This window comes from Acomys russatus, chromosome 15, assembly GCF_903995435.1.
Source record: "Acomys russatus chromosome 15, mAcoRus1.1, whole genome shotgun sequence".
NCBI lineage: Eukaryota > Metazoa > Chordata > Mammalia > Rodentia > Muridae > Acomys > Acomys russatus.
In genome coordinates, this window is record NC_067151.1 from 27621258 (window position 1) to 27632666 (window position 11409).

General features: G+C 43.8%; 1 pseudogene; it reads right to left on the minus strand.

The window, feature by feature from the left end:
- Positions 1 to 7119: 7119 nt before the first annotated feature.
- On the minus strand, positions 7120 to 8568 carry LOC127199655 (forkhead box protein J1-like; annotated as a pseudogene).
- Between the last annotated feature and the right edge of the window lie 2841 nt (positions 8569 to 11409).

Consider the following 11409-nt stretch of genomic DNA (forward strand, 5'->3'; position numbering starts at 1 on the left):
AGGTGTTCATTAAAAGTACTTCACCTTATTTTTATACTTAGCATGTGTGTATGTGTGTGTATGTGCGTATGTGTGTATACACATATTTAGTATGTGTGTGCATATGTATGTGTGTATATGTGTGTACATGTGTATGCACATGTGTGTATGTATGTGCACGTGTGTATGTCTTTGTGTGAGTATGCATATGTATGTGTGTGTACATGTGTGTATATGTGTGTGTCCTTGTGGACTTACAGAGATCAGAAGATGCTGTCCACTTTCATCATCCTCCATTTAATTATTTGTGATGGGCGTTTTTGCCCAAACCTGAGCTCACGTTTTGGCTAGGCTAGCAATGAAGAAGACCTATAAATCTGTCATCGTGGACACATGGCTTTTACATGGATACTGCAGATCTGAACTCAGGTCCTCATGCTTGGGGGGCAAGAACTCTTACCCCATGAGCACTACACCTAATGTTTATCAGTGTCCTGTTAGAGCAGAGACTCTTCTCACTGGCAGACACTTCTAAGGCACTGTTCCTTCTCTGCGCATGCTCTGTGCTTGCTGTTTCCAAACACACTGCTACTTACAGCATCTCCAGTTTAGTGATCTGAGACAGGATGAACAGCAGAAGACATATTTCCATTTCTGCATCATCAGGGAGACGATGAAGAAAAATAGGAAGCCCATTTTTCCCCTTCAAACTCTGTGTCTTTGATGAATTAGCTGCTGACATAGTAGAGAAAAATTCCCTTCTATGAGGGTCTCAAAGCATCGCTTACGCATCTAAAAAGCAGAAAGTCATTCTGAGCCAATAGTGGCAACTCAATGCAGCACACACTGAGTTAGCTGAGAGAGGAAAGAGGAAAAGAGAACCACCCTTTCTTCTCTTTACTTCTCAGACAATGTCTTGTCAATCTTGAGATCAAATCAGAAGTGATCCGGCCCAGTGCCTGTGCTAACTGTGTGGTAAGAAAGTGCCGAGGCACATGTGAGTGCAGTACTGGTTTGTCAGGCTGCCACAAGTGCCACCTGAACCTGGGGGGTTCAAGCCACAGAGAATCTCTTGTCGCTCAATTCTGAAGACTGGATGTTTTAAGTCTTGTCTTGAGCCTGGAGAGCCGCATCTGTTCCGGCCTCTGTCTTAAGTTTGTAGGTTGCATTCTTTCAGTATTTTCTGCGCATGCTTGCCCTTCTCATTAGGATAGCACTAGGCTGGATTCCCTTCAACCGTTCTGAACTTCTTTAACTGGGTTACCTGTTACCCGAACACCACTTTCACCAAAGGAGGTCATATTCTAAACAGCAAGTGATGAGAATTTCTACACTTGGGCTTAGGAAGATGATAGTTCCAACTACAGGAGACTTTTGGTCTTCTTGTTGTTGTTTTTGAGACAGGGTGTCATGCTGGTCTCAAACTTGGTTTTGTAGTTAAGGATGACCCTGAACTCCTGACCTCTTGCCTCTACATCCCAAGGATTTATGGGCCTATGCCACCATTGGTTTAAGCATTGTAGATGGAACCTAGGGTTTTGTGCATGATAGATAAACACCCTGCCTAGTGAGTTGCAGGCTAGGTCCCCAGAGCATTGCTATACTCTATAAGGCACCACAGACTGGGTGGTGTTTCAGAAAAACAATTCTGAAGTCAAGGAAGACCAAGATCAATGTTCTGTAGATTGAACTGTCGGGTAAGTGTCTTCTACAGAGATGGCGGTCATGTTACCCCATATCCATATGAAGATATGACAAAAAGTACTAGGGATACCCATGGGTCCTCTTTTGTAAGGAATTAATTTCATCCATGCATGAAAGTATTACAATACATATAATAACTATGTTCAAGTTTCTGAAAGATGGGCTAGAAAAGAAGAATATGATTTTTTCAGGGATATTCTAAAATACAAAGCAAAAAAAAAATGAGTATACGTAGTCAGGGAGATACAAATGTACACTTGAGGAAATGCATTCTTTGAGATGGCTTTGGATTTTGTAGTAATATAAATAATAATACCAAGTCTTATCATTAGTAGTAACTGCTTGATGGACCTTGACCTTTTCTTTAATCTGTCTTTCTTCTTGGCTATTATCCCGCAGTGTAAGAGAGCAACAGCAACTATTCGCATGGCTTCTCTAGGATACACCAGTTATAAATATCGTTATTGTTACTTCTTCCAGTTTTTCCAATCACTGTAGTAGGATGTTGACATCATTCTTGCAATTAAAACAGAGACTATCAAGCCTTACTCATCAGATATTACAGAAATTCTTATACCATTGGAAGTTAGAAGGCTTTTGTTTTTGTTTTTGTTTTGTTTTGTTTGGGGGGGGTTGTTTGTTGGTTTTCTTGGTTTTGTTAAGCCTTGGCTATTCTGGAACTTGCTCTGTAGACCAGGCTGGCCTCAAACTTACAAAGAACAGCCTGCCCCTGCCTCCTGAGTATAAGGAATAAAGGCGTGTGCAACCACAACCCTACAAGTCTGAATGTTTTTTAAATGAGTGTTTTACTATTTCAGAAACACAGAAGAAGCTGGAAGCAGGTTGAGGAACTCACGTCTTCTAATCCCAACCCAAACAGAGTTGCTCTTGCTTGATTGTATCACACCTCAGATACTTAATTTCATAAGCTGCAGTGGTATTTTCCCTTGTCGTGTGTTTGATTAATGTGGAAAAATACCTGTGCAAACACCAACATCAATTTTAATGTAATCTTCAATGTCAAATATTATCCCCAAAAAAGTAGCACTGAATTATATACAGAGGCAGCTACTTAGCATTGAATGTCTTAAATTTTTTATTGCATGTTATTTGCTCTCTCTCTCTCTCTATCTGTGTGTGTGTGTGTGTGTGTGTTTATGTAAGCATAACTATTGCACACCCATTGGGATCAGAGGACAGTTTGAATCAGTGCTTTCCTTTCACAATGTGGGTCATGGGGAGCATACACAAGTTATCAAGCTAAGTCATCACCCACATTTAATGCATTTTAATTTTTTATTATAATTTATTCAGATTGTATCCCAACTGTTATCCCCTCACTTGTATCTTCCCATTCCCACCCCCAACCCTCTTCTGCCCTATTCCCCTTCCCTAGACCCCTGACAGAAGGGGACCTCCTCTCCCACCATATGACCACAGCCTATCAAGTCTCATCTGGATAGCCTGCTTCCCCTTCTTCAGTGTGCCACCGGGCCTTCCCACCAAGGGGAAGTGATCAAATCAGGGACACCAGTGTTCATGCCAAGACAGTCCCACCTTTTCCCACAACCATGAAGAATGAGCTGTCCATTTGCTACATCTGAATAGGACATCTAAGTTTACGTCATGCATTGTCCTTTGTTGGTACAGTAGTGTGTGCAGGCCACCCTGTATCCAGACCCACCAGCCTTAATGGTCTCTTTGTGGGGCTTCTGAGCCCTCTGCGCTCTTTCACCACCCCATTCTTCTATACAATTGTCAGGGCTCCACCCCAGAGTCCAGCAGTGAGTCCCAGCATCTGTCCCAATCCCCTACTGGGTGGAGTCTCTCAGAGGACATCTATGTTGGGTTAATATCCACTTATAAGTGAGTATATACTATGCATATCTTCTGGGTCTGGGGTACCTCGCTTGAGATGATCATTTCTAGTTCCATCCATTTGCCTGCAAATTTCAAGATTTCCTTGTTTTCAATAGCTGAGTAGTATTCCATAGTGTAAATATACTAGTTTCTTTATTCATTCTTCAGTTGAGAGACATCCTAGGTTGTTTGCAGATTCTGGCTATTATGAATAAAGCTGCTATGAACATAGTTTAGCAAATTTCCTTGTTGTGCGGTGTAGTATCTTTTGGGCATATTCCCAGGAGTGTTATGGCTGGATCTTGCAGTAGCACTATTTCCAATTTTCTGAGAAAGTGCCAGATTGATTTCCAAAGTGGTTGTACAAGTTTACCCTCCCACCAGCAATGGAGGCATATTCCCCTTTCTCTACATCCTCTCCAGCATGTGCTGTCAGTTGAATTTTTGATCTTAACCATTCTGGACTCCAAGGACTAGCTACACACCTGGCAAGACACACCGCTTTTTAAATTAGGTATGTTTTTCAAGACAGGGTCTCTCTGTGTAGCCTTGGCTGCCCTGGGCTCTTTTTGTAAACTAGGCTGGCCTCAAATTCACAGCGATTCACCTGCCTCTGCCTCCCTGAGTGCTGTGATAACAGGCATGAGCCACTGTTCCCTGCTCTTAATGCATTTCTTTAAATTCAAATCCCTGTTGGCTTATTGGAAGAACATGAACTAACTCCTTCTTTGTGTGAAGAAATACAGATATTACATCCTCCATTCACTTTTTAATTTCTAAGTCATCAAAAACATCCCAGAGAAGCCTGTTATATCATCAGAAAGCTGTTCGTTTTCGGTGAGAATGCAAAAGTAGCAAGATAGGTAGACTTTCATTATTCACCTCCTACTGAACACATATGCAGATATTTATTTTTTAGAGTGTACAAACTATGATAGACAAGAACAGGCTATTGAAGAAATAGGCCCATGTTCAACGCCAGGACCTAGAAGAGGAAGGGGTTTTAAACTTAGAAGTGAAGGTCAGTAGACATTCACGAGAGCAAAGGGGAGAAAGAAGACTGTAAAAGGATAAAAATGAATGTGGCATTCTGCGAGAGAAAGGCTACACATAAAAGGAACAAGTTAAGAATTCACTTGGGGGCTGGAGAGATGGCTCAGAAGTTAAGAGCACTGGCTGCTCTTCCAAAGGTCTTAAGTTCAATTCCCAGCAACCACATGGTGGCTCACAATCATCTATAATGTGATCTGATGCCCTCTTCTGTCACGCAGGTGTACATGCAGGCAGAGCACTGTATGTATAATAATAATAATAATAATAATAATAATAATAATAATAATAACGATAATAATAATGATAATAATAATAAGGAATTCACTTAGATTCAGAAGGAGTGAGGTCTGCTGCGATATCTCATGAGCTATGAGAATGCTAACAGATGCCTCAACTCCTTTACATGAATGCAGAATGTCCTGTGGAACATTTAAAATGGTAGCCAGTAGTAGAGGACCCCACATATTAAGATCTTTTACTCAAACTAATAAATTTAAGACATCATAATGTACCCTTACAATAAGAAGAAAATTCAAATTTCTTCATGTTGTGCTTCTAAGAGCGAATCTCTTTCTTCCCCTTTCCTTGCAGGACCCACACTGCCCTGCACTGTGGAAATGTGTAGCCCTGGATCAGGACACACTTTTCCCTTTAAAGGACATGAAGGATGGTGCTGGTTAATGGGGAGTGATTTTTCCAATGGAGATGTGAATAGGAATGGACTTGCTTTATTAAGGAGGAAAATGAGCTCTCTGTGGTTCTCTGGAGAACATCCCAGACAGAAGTGTGGGAAGCTGACAGATATTCACTCAAATTTTGTTGACACATTCAAGTCTGTACCCCGTTTTACTTCTGCCTCCCTGTCCTTCCAACTCTTTTCTTCATCCCGGTGAACACAGTCCAAATGCATGAGTTCATTTCACGCCCATGTGCCTTTGTTATCCACCCTCCCTCTATCTCAAATGCTCTTGCCCTTGACACCAGTGTCCTGTTTCCCAGGTAACTGCCCACACACACTTCAAGACTCATCTCTTTCAAATTTTTCCCATGCCCCTAGTTCACACTTGGCCACTCATTTCTCCATGTTCTTATTTTAACCCTTACCTGCGGTACAATTTGCTACACATTTCTGCGTATTTAAAAACACATCAATTTCTCCCGTTACAGTATGTTCCTGATGAACGAATGCATGAATATGTGAACAAACGAGCTCTCCCTCAGAGCTTTAAAATAGGGATTCAGAAGTTAGACCTGCCTGTTCCGAATCTTTTCTGCACTCCTAGCAGACGTATGAGATTTTGGAAGAAGCATTATGAATCCTTTGCAGATTTTCAATTATAAAATGGAAATCATAAAAATACTATATGAAAAATCACAGTGAATGTGCATACTCAATACATGCACTGGCATCTCTGATTTTACATATTTGCATGTGTACACACATGCACACACACACACACACACACACACACACACACACACACACACAAATTCAGGTAACATGGTTATATTCACTGGAACGTCCCTATGTACAACTTCTTTCTCAGATTTAAAAATATATGTTCTGAAAACAATGTATTGTAAAGAACTTTACATGAAAAAGGTTAAATTGCCCCATGTGGGGGTAGGTAGGTAAGGGTCCCAGGCTCAGGGGTCAGGGCAGAGCAAGACCTGGTCCCCCTACTGCAGATAGCACTATAGGGCTGCCCGCTTCCAGAGCTCAGTGTTTCCGGCAAGCTAGGTATCCTTCCCAGCTTAGTGGTAGCTATAACTATACTCCCTGTATTGGTCTCTCCCACCTCACCTAGCTTGGCTATCCCCGCTCCAGCCTCTCCAAACCTTCACTTCCTGTTGCTCTCCACCTCAAGTCGGGATTAAAGGTTTGCAGCCTCCTCTCTGCCATTGATGGGACCAGGAAACGGCCACCAGAGTCCTTACAGACCAATTTGTCCCACCTTGCCTACCCTATCTTATTTCTGCTTCCTCTCTCTGTCCCCTTCCTGTCTCCTGCCACCATCTCCCCTAGCCAAGGCAGCCAAGGCAGCGGGGAGGAGGCAGGAACAGAGAGGAGGATGGGGCTCTGCTCAGAAGGGCCTCCAGGAGTTAATTTGCTGACCCCTAATTAGCATTTGTACCCAGGAAGTTTCTCTAGAGAGAGACCCTTGGAAGCGGCAGGAGTGGGTGAGATGGGGCAGCATTTTGATGAGAGCCTTATTCAGTTACTCCTTGGCCTGGCAGGACCAGCCTAGGCTTCAGCTCTCATAGTGCAGTGGGGCAGGCAAGCGGTGGTGATTTCGGCAGTTCTTGGTCTTGTGGAAACATGGGCCAAGGAAACACTGTGTGTATGAGGGTTAGATATAAGGACAATCCCAGCTGGCAGCAATGTCGTCCCTGTCTGGGTGTTGAGATGTCTTTGGGCCTGTCTTAGGGTTCAGTTCTGGGCCCTGACTTGAGCACTATCCAAAAAATGGGGGAAGAGGGTGAGATCTGACCTCTTAGAAGAAGGTACCCACCCACCCTGCCTCAGTCCTGCAGGTCAGCAGCAACTGTGGCATCCCCTGTCTGCCTCAATGAGAGACTCTAGGGTCAGGCAGCCACTACCACTTTCATCTCAGGGATGCTGAAGGAAGGATATGGTCAAGGAGGTCTCACTGAAGTTCTGCTCTGCTAGAGGTCCCCAGATAGTAGGGTGGTCTATGTGGTAGTTGTGGCTAGAAAGGTCCATATCTCTGTGTGAGGTCGGGCTTAGCAAGGACCTTAGCTCCAGACCCTCCAGCGAGCTCAGCTCCTCAGCCAAAGTCTCAGCCATGAAGACAGCCTCCCAGTTAAAGCTGTCTTTGAAGGGTTCCAGGTCACCCTACTCCTCCCTGGCCGGCAGCAATGTGCTGGGAGGCTACAGGACCTTGGCCACCCTCTTAGGCAATGGCTTCTGGTGCTTTTGTCCCAGCTGCCATCTCCTGTGGCCTCCTCAAACTTTCATGGCAGCTGCAGGTGTGTGTTCAGAGTCAGAGGCCCACCCCCAGCAAGCAGTGCAGCATTCCTGTGAGGCTTGGCAGAAAAGGCAGGGTGGATGTGGACCCCAGGCAGCCTCTACTTCTTGAAGCCCTGCTTCCCTGATGAGTGGGTGCTTTGCATACTGAGGGTCAATGCAACTGTAACCACCCTCCCCCTCCTCACACTCCACCCTCCCTGCACCTGGCAGGCATGCCATGTCAGGTTCATCCTTCTCTCTCGAGGCACTTTGATGTAGCAGGTGTTCAGAAACAGGTTGTGGCACATAGAATTCTACCAGATGGGATCTGCTGGGCAGAAGCAGCAAAGGTTGTATAGGACCCACTTGTCGATGGCTGACAGAGTGATCTTGGTGGCCTTGCTAGCTTGTCTGGCCATGCAGATAGATGAGAATGGCCGAAGAGTAGAGCATCTTGGGTGTATGCAGGCCTTTAATCCCAACGCTCAGGAAGCTGAGGCAAGAGGATCTCTGTGTGAGGTCTGCATGGAGAGTTCCAAGCCAACTAAAACCACAGGGGTCAGGGGTCAGGGGTCAGGGGCTGAGTTGTACCTGATCACTGACACAGGGCTAAGAGTGTAAACAAGATCTTATCCTCTTGAGAGATGGTCATTATCCCCTCTAAGTATGGGTAAGCTTGCAGCATTTTATTCATTGTGTCCAGGAGATTCTAATGTGAAGTTTCTTAGCCAGGGTCACTTCCTCCAGGATATTTTCAATTCCTTCGTTTTCATTTATGTAGTTTCACTCAGCGACTCCCCTGGGACTCATATGTACTAAGTCTCAAGTGACTACAATGTCCATCTTTCCCTGGTCAGCTAGCTCCTCATCCCCTCAGCCAGCATCATGGCTTTGTATTTCTCTGCTGCTCTTGCATCTGCTATACAATTCCCTCTTCAGTCGTCCTACGCATTTATCACAGAAAGACACACAGCAGCTTACTTGCAGAGTTCGCTGTCCATGAGCCCGGTGGAGATGTGCACTGAAGCAATTGTAAGATCTGTTGTTTGCACAGTAATTTCTGGGCAGAGATGCAGCCTGGGATGTTTGTCCCTCTTAATCTCAAGGTGTTGTGTTCCCATTACATCCAGCGACAATAAAAGGAGAATAGAAGGGAATAAAGTATCTTACCCTTCCCTTCCTGTTTCCCTCAGCCCTTCCTTCTCCCATGCCCTCTCTTTCTTCTTTCCCCCTACATACCTATCTATCCTCCTCACAATCCCAGCTACATCCTAATGGAGGTCACAGGGATTGTCTTTTTGGACAACCATCCATCCTGAAGTGATGACAGTGGGCCCATGGTGATCCTATAGATTCGGAAGGTCCCCACTCTTCTGTGGTCTCCTGTTCTTAAGAGTGGAATATTTACAAGAGAGAACACACTGTTAATAATGTTAATTCTTCCTTAGAGTATAACTGGATGTGCAATATCTTCATGTTTTCCTCTTATTCTGAGAACAGGGAAGAAAACAGATGTTAAACTCTGATAATTTTTAGATTGTGACTATTAATCATTCTAGGAAATACCAAAAATTAAGGATCGGGATTTTATGAAAACTACTTATTTTCCCAGACACTTTCTCACATCTATGACTTTCTAGTAAGTTATGACTGAAGACCGTGGGACAGAGATGATCTGGGCTAGTGTCCCACGGTGGATGGCTGGGGTGGTACTTCAGAAGCAAATCCCCGGTCCCCACTTTAAATCTACCACATCAGAAAGAAGTGTGAGGTTGCATACAAACACAGGGGCATCGAGAAACTGCATTTTAAATACGTTATCTCAACGGTGCTCACAAGGTCTGATATTTGGGAACCACAGCTGGCCATCTTCTTCAGTTCAGAAAAGGAATATCTACAGTGTGGCCAGTGCCCATCAGCCGGTGCTCCTTCTTTCTGCCACATGCTCAGATGAGCCTTTTTTTTTTTTTTTAACCTTTGACTAGTTCCTAACAGGACGTTTTCAGTGCTCCTAGAGTCTGCACTGGAAAAAAAAAGCTAGGTTCTGTGAGACCCCGAGAACCTGGCACTATTTTCTTAAGATAAAATAACACACACACACACACACACACACACACACACACACACACACACACACACACACACACACACACATATATATATATATATATATATATATATATATATATATATATATATATTCTGAATAGTTTTCTTTCTTATACCTAAAACAATGGTAGGTGTGGCCAAATAAAAGCAAAGGTGACTTTGTTATATCTAAGTTGTATAGTAAGCACAGTAGCCAATAGCAAAGGAGAGCAACGACTCGTGTTTAAACCAACCTGCTGCCACAGCCCCATTCCATGTTTCTCAAGAAGGACTGCTCTGTCTTTGGAACAATGCTAGGAGGCATCATTTGCCCTGCTCTCCTGCCATACCTGCAGATGAGCATTTAAAGTACATCTCCAAGTCTTTCTTATCCCTTTTAAGGCTCTCCCTAGTGACTTTTGACAAACCATCTCCTGCTCTTCCATGACAATGGGACAAGACAAAATATTGTTATTAGTCAAGAGTTGTTTCACTAGATAACATAGTGCTTGCTGTTCAGCAATAAGAAAGATGGAGGGAGGGAGGGAGGGAGGGAGAAATGGAGGGAGGGAGGGGAGGAGGGGGGAGGGAGGGAGGAAGGAAGGACTCCTATTCAAGATTTAAAAACCAACTTCTCTTTAAATGTCCCCTTCTTCTGAATTTTCCATGAATCTTTCCCCAAAACGTGTTGTTGGGAAACTTAACTCACAGTGAAAAGTGTTGGGCAGTGGGGCCCAATGGTAGCAACAAGGCCAAAAGTACTCAACCCTCATAAATGGATTAAAGCTGATTATGACAGTTTGGGAATGTGAGTTTAGCTTTCCAAACACTTCCTTTCCCTCTTCTCTTCACCATGGCACAATGCATTCTTGTAGAGGCCTTTGCCAGAAGTCTGTTCTTTGATCTTGGTGTTCCAGTGGTCAGCCAGTAAACCATGTCAGTACAAACGACAGAATATAGTGTTCTGCTAAAGTAATCGATGCATAGCAATTTCTCCAGAATTGAAATATTCTTTCCAGAAAAGTAAGGGAGATGAGGGGAACAGCTCACGAGCCTTCGGAACTAAACAAACTTCACATTTCTGGGAAAGCTGTCATCTAAAAGATTTACAGAGCCCTTCTCTGCAACTATAGAACCAGTAAACAAGTACTGACCAACTGAGCTGCCTAAACAAGGCTCTGGGACCTGATCAGCTGTTGAAGGGTGTGCAGAGAGCTCAGGGTTGCAGTTCTTGAGTCATTGCCCATGCTGGATGGGCTTTTGGATGCTACCGCTGCTTTTGAGTCCTCCCTGCTCCTGCAGGTAGCCTCTCACCCACACTCTTGCTAATAATCCCAAGGGAACTCATTTGTTCACATTACTACATTGGTTTGTGGTGAGTCCCCTGTCCGGCATGAGTATATACATGTGTTAAGTGAAGAAAAGCTTCATATAACAGTAACATAATATAGATTAAGACACGTTCAGGTATAAATTACAGATAATCTACCCAAGGCTATTGTCATATTCCTGACTTCATCTTCCTGGTGACAAGGGTTAAAAACACAAATCAGAATGTGAACTATGGGTGGCTAAAGCCATCTCTGTCTACTCATGTTGTGCTGTAAATCAGCCAAACAGCAAGACTCTGAACTAACATCAGTTAGTATTGGGGGAGCTACTTGGACCTGAAATGGTTCCATAAATTAATAAGGTGAATGCTATTTGGACCGTGAGTCTCACACATAGAAAGGAATGCCCAGATACTACCTGAC